This window comes from Crocodylus siamensis, chromosome 8 (assembly GCF_052110815.1).
Source record: "Crocodylus siamensis isolate JL-2025a chromosome 8, ASM5211081v1, whole genome shotgun sequence".
NCBI classification, from domain to species: domain Eukaryota; kingdom Metazoa; phylum Chordata; order Crocodylia; family Crocodylidae; genus Crocodylus; species Crocodylus siamensis.
Window position 1 is genome coordinate 17,756,942 of NC_143402.1, and position 8,418 is coordinate 17,765,359.

The following is an 8,418-nucleotide window of genomic DNA, read 5'->3' on the forward strand; positions in this document are numbered from 1 at the left end:
GGGGGAGTCGTAGATATGCTGGAGGGTAGGGCTAGGATTCAGAGAGACCTAGACAAATTAGAGGATTGAACCAAAAGAAATCTCCCAAGGTTCAACAAGGACAAGTGGAAAGTCCTGTATAGGCTGGGGGCTGACTGACTGGGCTCTGCAGAAAAGGACCTGGGGTTTACAGTGAACAATAAGCTGAACATGAGCCAACAGTGTGCCCTTGTTGAAAAGAAGACTGGCAACATAATGGGATGCATTGGTAGAAGCATTGCCAGCACGTCAAGCAAAGTGATTATTCGCCTCTATTCAGCACTGGTGAGGCCACATCTGCAGTCCTGTGTCCAGTTTTGGGGCCCCCACTACAGAAAGAATGTGGGCAAATTGGAAAGAGTCCAGCAAAGGGCATCAAAGATGGTTCAGGGGCTGGGATGCACCCAAGTTATGAGGAAAGGTTTGAAGGGACTGAGCTTATTTAGTCTGGAGATGAGAAGATTGAGAGGAGATTTTAATGGCAGCTTTCAAGTACCTAGGGGAGGGGGTTCAAAAAAGGATGGAGTTGACTGTTCTCATTGGGGCAGATGACGGAACAAGGAGCAGCAGTCTCAAGTTGCAGCAAGGGAAGTTTAGGTTAGAAATTAAGAGCAACTTTCTCACAGAAGGATAGTAAAGCACTAAAACAGGCTGCCAAGAGAGGTGGTGGAATCTCCATCCTTGGAGGGTTTTAAGACCTGAGTAGACAAAGCCTTGGCTGGGATGATTTAGTTGGGGATAGTCGTGCTTTGAGCAGGGGGTTGAACTAGATGACCTCCTGAGGTCCCGTGCAACCCTAATTTTCCATGGTTCTGTGATTCTATAAATGTATATTGCAACCAGCAAATCAAATAAACTTATAGCAGGTTGTCTTTGTCTTGAGTGTATGTGGCAAAATGTGACCTTTTCAGGCCAACAAAACATAAAACCAAAACTGAAGAAGCAAAGCACATAACATTTGAGGCCACTGCAATTGCTTGAAGTTGGTGTTTCACAGGGATCCAACTAAGAAGAAACTGCCGGGCTGTGCTGGAGTCTAGTTTATTCCAATGGGCGAAGAATCATCAATATTGTCCTGATTTCCTGGAACAAAAATGCAGAAAACAGCTAGTTTGGCAGATTGTTCTCTCCAAAGGCAAAAAATCCTTATAGAACCTCATCAATTAGTGACTTCACCTCTTTGGCATATTTGCAGATAAAGCAGAGTCCTCAGCATCTTTAAAAATTAGGAAGATGGTCAAGAAGCTTTTTCATTTTTCTCTGCTTTATGATCTCTTGGGATAAGAAAAGTATCTGCAGTTTTCTTTTTCCTCAGAAATATAATTTTCTTCACTCTGAGGCCTGTCAAAGATAGCTGGACCTTAGATGCAGCTAATTAATGCGGTAATCAAAAGAATGATTTTCTTCATATTTTTTGTTTGTTAACAGGACAAATTTATTTTAGTGATTTCTCTCCCAGAGAAAACCAGATAATATCTCTGAGAAACGGTGTCTAAACAGTGTCCAGGCCAAACTGGTTTGAGGGAGATGACAAAATATGCATTGATTTGGGGCTCGCATGCAACTTTTTCATATATGATATAACAAAACAGGATCGTTGAAAGGAATTCCTCCTGCAATATCATTTTACAGAAAGAGTCTTGCATTAGAATGAAGAGCTGCATTATCTCACTCTTACCAGAGATAGTCATAGTTCATTGACTCACTTCTTCTGTCCTCTTTTCTGTTCTGATGAGGATTCCTATTACCACTGGTTTTGGCAGCAAAAGTACTGTCCTTTTCTCTGTGTTTTATTACTTCTTTGAATGTTTTATAACAATAGCCTGTCTTCTTCTGGGGAATCTAGACATCTTGCATCAGTCAAATCTTCATATAGCCTAATAGTATGATGAAGCTTCACAGCAATATGAGAAATCTAGCTTTGTTTTGGAACATTTTAGAAAGGGCTGGATGACTCCTACTGCAGTTTATTACGATTCTGACCTTTCTATCTGAGCTGATCATCTGTAAGCCCTAGGAAGGAATGTTACTTCTCCTAAGTTCCCCAGTCAGGGTCCAGACACTAAGTTACATATTCCTGTGGAAGTTCTTCTGAAAATCAGGGCACTGATTTAGGTGTACAAATATAGCATTAGAAGCCTAACCTCTAAACTCTTGGCTGAATATCTCCCTGCTGGTGCAAAGAAAAGCATCAGTATTAATCACAAGACCCATGACAAAGTTGCCTGAAAACGGTGGTCTTGCGTTCAGCCTTGGTCCAAGGGTAGGTAAGGATGTGGACCAACATTTAAAGTAATTCTTAATCCAGGTACTCTTCACTCTTCAAGCTGGTCTTACTATTTATCTCCTTGTGTGCAAGCTGCGCATGAGTAGTTTGTACAGTGTCATACCCCTTTTATTCCTGAGTTATTTTTAATAGCATGAGCAGAAAGTTTAGTCTCAGGAATCAGTCACTATTCCTTTTTAAAGAAAAATATTAAAGGGTCTGATCTGGCTATGAAGTAAAATTTGTGGCAGAAGAGCTGGTTCTCATTTTTTTTAAATAGCCACTTTAATTTAAAAGGGAATGGTCTGTGAGAGAGAGAGTGTATACAGATCCAAAAGCACTTATTTTTTTTATAATAAACAAATTGACCCAATTATATAATTTTTAAAAATGTGTAAAACATGCAATTTCTCTGGTTAACTCTGTCATTAGCATTTATAGCTGAGTCCCTGGAATAAGGGAGTTTTTCTTGAAATGCTGACAGATCCTTCACTCTACAGTGGAGGAATGGCAGTGCTAGAATTAAAAATGCCAACATTAATCATCAGAGCAGCTACTTTGCCATCAGGAAGTGGTGACAGCAATCCAATATTTCCTCTAGGGTATGCCAACAGACTGTTCTCTAACCCCACCAGTGATTTTAATGTCTCTTTTGATATGTAGCCTCTCTCAATCACCTAATAATAACAGCAGCAGGACATCTGCCCTATATGCTGCAGTTTGCTGTAGTTAAAACTTGTCATGAGCTTGGGCCCTGTATGTTCAATTATTTCTTTCTTGGAAATCCCAGACTATGTCTTGGGATGTAGAAATATATTTAAGAGGTTAGAATGGAAGTAGCTGCATCTATTACATCCATAGTGTTGTAGAAAAACCAAACCACCTTTCAGCAAGTGCATCTAGAAATAGGTTGGCACCCCGGTATTCACTTCAGCTTTCAGTGCTTAATTTTCATAGGTCTGACTTCTACAAGTGCTGGTTTGAGCCCCATCCTAGGCAATGTTTCCTAGCAGGCAGCAATATCTTAGTCCTTGTCCCAGCTCTGCTTGCTGGGTAAACTTAGACAAGTTCTTCCACTTCTCAGCCTCACTGTTTGTAAAAGGGGATAATGATAATGACCTCCTCTGTCGAGTGCCTTTTAGCCTACTGAAGATCAGTGTCTGTGCCAGGTAGTAGTATTGTTGCTGTTGCTCCTTGTTTCAGTGCTCAGAATGCAAAGCACATCTATATTTTACATCCCACTATCACACCGTGAGTATGGCTCCGCCCTACAGTCAGAGTCTCCCCAATTCACCTGCCACAACTTGATAGTATATGTAATGAGAGAGGGGATTCAGTGGTGTTTTCTTCCCCTTTTGCCCTGGCGACAGCGGTACTCATGGATACGCTGTGGTGTTCCCTGGGCTCCACCTCCCCTGCACCCCATCCACTCACCAACTACTCAGGTATTCTGGTCTTCATCCTGACGTTATGTCAACCCCCCCTTGACAGTGGGGTACAGTGTTGACTATAATAATCTGGTCCGATACCCAAATAAAGATGACACCTGGAGCTTCAGCCCCTAGCCTCAGGGCCCTGGCCACCAGTTCCAGGTGCCCTCTCCTAGAAGAGCGCCTGCTTGAATTTCCTTATTGCTGAGGGGCTGGAAACTGCCCATCCACAGCCTGATGCCAGCCACCGCTCCCGCTCCTCTGCCACAGGGCAGTGTCTGTGGAGTTACTGTTGCCAGTGCACAGAGCCTCTCTCTATCCAGCATGCTCCCAGCCACCCTCCCCCTCCTTGCCAGCTTCCAGCAGGGTTTTTAAATTCCCCATGGTGGCAGCTCCAGCTGCCATAATCAGCTGGCTGCCGCCCCACCCAGCAAGCAGATGCTTGAAGAGCCAGCGAAACTCTGGCTTGCGCAGCTCCTGCTCTGCCCCTGCCTGCTCAGGAGCTGAGTACCCCAGGGCATTGGGAATGCCAGGGTTTGCCCCCAGTATTCCCAAGGCCTGTGGGGTTTCTCGCCACCACATACACTGTGCACTTCTGCAGCCTAAGGATGCAAGACAAATGGGATTTATAGAGGCTATAAAAGTAGTCCCTTTTGCACCATAGAGTCCAGCTTTATGGGCTTTATTAGAGGTGGCAGAGTCTTTCCAGTAGCCTGGGAAGGCAAAATCCCTCTTCTTAGCTCCACGAAATCTTCCTTGTGCCAAACTGAGTAAATTGGGAATGGGGTATGAGTGGGAGGGAGATTTGAATCTACGATTTAGATTTAGAACTACATTTTTTTGCTAGCATTCAGTAATATAAACCAGTTAATTCCTAGTCTTGTCCATCTGTGTGGCTGTTAGTACTCACTTCTACAACCACCTTCTTACTTCTATTAAACCTCAGTTCTTCAAGTAAGACTATTCTGTTCATACCTCCAAATGAGTCTGTCCTTGAAAGTCTTGAGAGTCCAGAGGAGAGCCACGCGCATGATCAGAGGTCAGGAAAACAGATCTTACGATGACAGGCTGAGAGCCATGGGACTCTTTAGCCTGGAAAAGCGCAGGCTCAGGGGTGATCTGATGGCCACCTATAAGTTTATCAGGGGTGACCACCAGGATCTGGGGAAACGTCTGTTCACCAGAGCGCCCCAAGGGATGACGAGGTCGAACGGTCACAAACTCCTGCAAGACCGTTTCAGGCTGGACATAAGGAAGAATTTCTTTACTGTCCGAGCCCCCAAGGTCTGGAACAGTCTGCCAGCGGAGGTGGTTCAAGCACCTACATTGAACAGCTTCAAGAGTAAATTGGATGCTTACCTTGCTGGGATCCTATGACCCCAGCTGACTTCCTGCCCTTTGGGCAGGGGGCTGGACTCAGTGATCTCCCGAGGTCCCTTCCAGCCCTGATGTCTATGAAATCTATGAAAGTCAATACCTGAAAACACTGTTAGTATTAATGAACGTTATATGCACAAAAGGAAGAAAATACTGTTGTTTGTGTGCAGGGACAGAAATCTCTGCCGCTTGCAGGTAAAGGCTGAACAGAACAGTACCAACACTTCCTGAACTTTTGTTATATAAGATACAATAATTGTTAATCATGTTAAGCCATTTCTTTACAGCTCTTTCCTCTCATAAACTCTTTGTAAAACCAGCAGCGTACAACTAACTAATGATACATTCTAAAATCCTCAATAAATATAAAAGACTCTGTGTCTTTGCTTTTAAGTGGGTGCACCTATGCATGTGCTTTACTGTGGAGTTGACTAATTAGCTCCATAATAAAATGTCACAGCCTACACGTGCCAGTATTAGGGCCCGGTAAACTAATTAACTCCACCATAGGATAGTATTGTCAGGGACAGTACTATGTTATGGCAGAGTACTTTAATGAGCTGAAACACATGTGTAGATACTAACTGGGCACGTTAACTGTGCCTGATCAGCCCAGCCAGTTGTGGGCCTGTGCCGTCCCAGCCCAAATTGCTACTGTCCTGAGCACACATGTAGATGCGAAACCCAGGAGCAGTTGACTCCGACACAGACAGCACCGAAGGTTATGGTGCCACATTAATTGCACATGTAGATATGCAATTTCCTCAGAGGTGGTTCCAGGGCGGGAGTAGACATGCACAGGTGTACTTGCATCCCCCCTCCTTTGATTCCTGGTCCACCCAAAGTTTAAAACCAACTGCTTGGCTCTGATAGCAGAATTTCTAGTCAGGCAGTGTTGAGGGAGTCAATTGAGTTCATGGCTCATTATAATCTACCTGATCCCTTCCTAAACCTCGTAGTTTCATAGTTTGTAGGGTCGGAAGGGACCTGAGCAGATCGTCTAGTCCGACCCCCTGCCATGGCAGGAAAGAGTACTGGGGTCAAATGACCCCAGCTAGATGTTCATCTAGCCTTCTCTTAAACACCCCCAGGGTAGGAGCCTGCACCACTTCTCTTGGAAGCTGGTTCCAGACCCTAGCCGCCCTGACTGTGAAGTAGCGCCTTCTGATATCTAACCTAAACCTACGCTCTGCCAGCTTGTGACCGTTATTCCTGGTCGCTCCTGGCAGTGCTTGGGGAAACAGTGACTTCCCCAATGCCTGCTGGTCCCCCCTGACTATTTTATAACAGGCATGCCTTTGCCACCTTGTGCTGGATGGTGAATTCCAGCAGGCGATGATCGCTGTCGCCCAGGTGGTCGAGCACTTGCAGCCCCCTCACCAGGTCATCACTCGTGACCAGCACTAGGTCCAACAAGGCATCCCCCCTGGTGGGGCTGTGCACCTCCTGGGTTAGATGGAGGTCCTGCCCTCTGGCCAAGAACCTACGTGAGCATTCAGACCTGGCTGACTGCTCTTCCCAGCAGATGTCCGGGAAGTTCAGGTCCCCCATGACTACCACATCCTTAGCCTTCTCTACCGCTGTGAGCTGACCCAAGAATTCCTGGTCAAGCTCTTCTCCCTGGTTGGGAGGTCTGTAGTAGACTCCCACCATTAAGTCCCTTTCACCTCGACTGCCTTGTACTCTAACCCAAAGCACTTCAGAGTGCCCCTCCCCTGGCTCCTTGCTAATTAACAAGGATGTGTATTCCTCCTTAATATAGAGCGCCACGCCCCCACCCCTCTTTCCTATCCTGTCCCTCCTGTACAGCCTATAGCCCTTGACATTGACCGCCCAATCATGCGTTTCATCCCACCACGTTTCCGTAATCCCCACTATGTCCGGGCTGGTGTCAGCCAGCAGGAGGGTGAGTTCCTCCTGCTTATTGCCCATACTACGAGCATTTGTGTAGAGGCATTTGAGGCCTTCTGTGGGTGTATGTGCTGACCCCCTAGTCCCAGCGTTACCCTGGCCCCCCTCTCTTACCTGTTTGATTGCTTCTCTCATTGGTCTGGGCTGGGCTGTACTCTTTATTCCACAGGTGATTAACAACCCTTTCTTCTTTTTGATGGTCTTGATGTTCTGCCAATCAAGCTAGCCTTTGTTCTACAATTCTGCTGTCCTGTTAGCTGCTCCTGGTAATATGCTTTACAGCCCTGCAGATTGTTTTCAGTTTATTCCAGTTAAGTGCTATTTGTTTTGCTTCAATCTTAAACTAAATAACACAGCCCTAGGCCCCTAGCATATTAAGTAAAGCATCTAGTTTATTGTAACTGGATAAAAATATGTGATGAATGCACTGCACCATCTGCACCCCCCTTTTCAGAATCCTAGATCTACCTATGTAATCCCTACAGCTTGATCTTGACTTAGTCATTAAATTGGCTGGTAGCTTTTAGATGATCATCAACATTCATGAAATATATTTGGGGCTTCCAAAACAGGGGGTTATTTTTAGGTGGTAGACTATGGAGGGAAAATGTATTTAACTATGAATCACAAACTAAGGTAAAACATCCTTATTTAAAGTAGATTTTTAGCGGTTTTTTGCTTGATGAGCATGTGTCTACTACAGGCTGTAACCACAGTGGATTTTTTGCTACCTACACATTTTATTATTTGGCCAGGTTTTAATACATTTTGAATAATGTCCTCATAATGAAGAGGTAGGGGATTTGGCAGGAATAACTGTGTCCCTTTGAATACCAGCAAAATGACAGACATATGAGACTTCCTCTGTTCCATGGCTGCAGTTGTAAATGCCTGTATCAGTCACAATCAGCTGAGAAGGTAGTAGAGTACACTTTGCCAAGCCACCCAAGGGAGACCAGCTAAATCAAAATCATCCTTCCTGGTGGGAGAAAATCTTGCTATATTAACTCCACTATGCACTTGAGTTTTATGGACATCTTTCCTACGTAAAGGAGTCCAAGAATTCTGGATTAGCTCCTAAAAAAACTCTTATTAGTCTATATTGTTTTCTGAGGGCTCCAAAAGTCCTTCTCCTGGCAGCAAGGTCAGGCCAGTTTTAATAACTCCAACTCAAAGGCACATAATTGGTTTTTATCTTGTTTATGAAGCAGTGGAAGTTATAGTTAGGAACAGGGGGCTTCTGCAGGGAAGAGTACTAGGGACAGTCGGACATAGGCTAAGGTTTGTTTTACATTCTGAATTAAGCAAACAGTAAATGTGAACATATTTGGATTATTGTAGATGTCTATACAATATATGTTAAAGTCGGCAAACTTCTACTTTTATTTATGAATATATGGTCTGTGTGTATGTGAA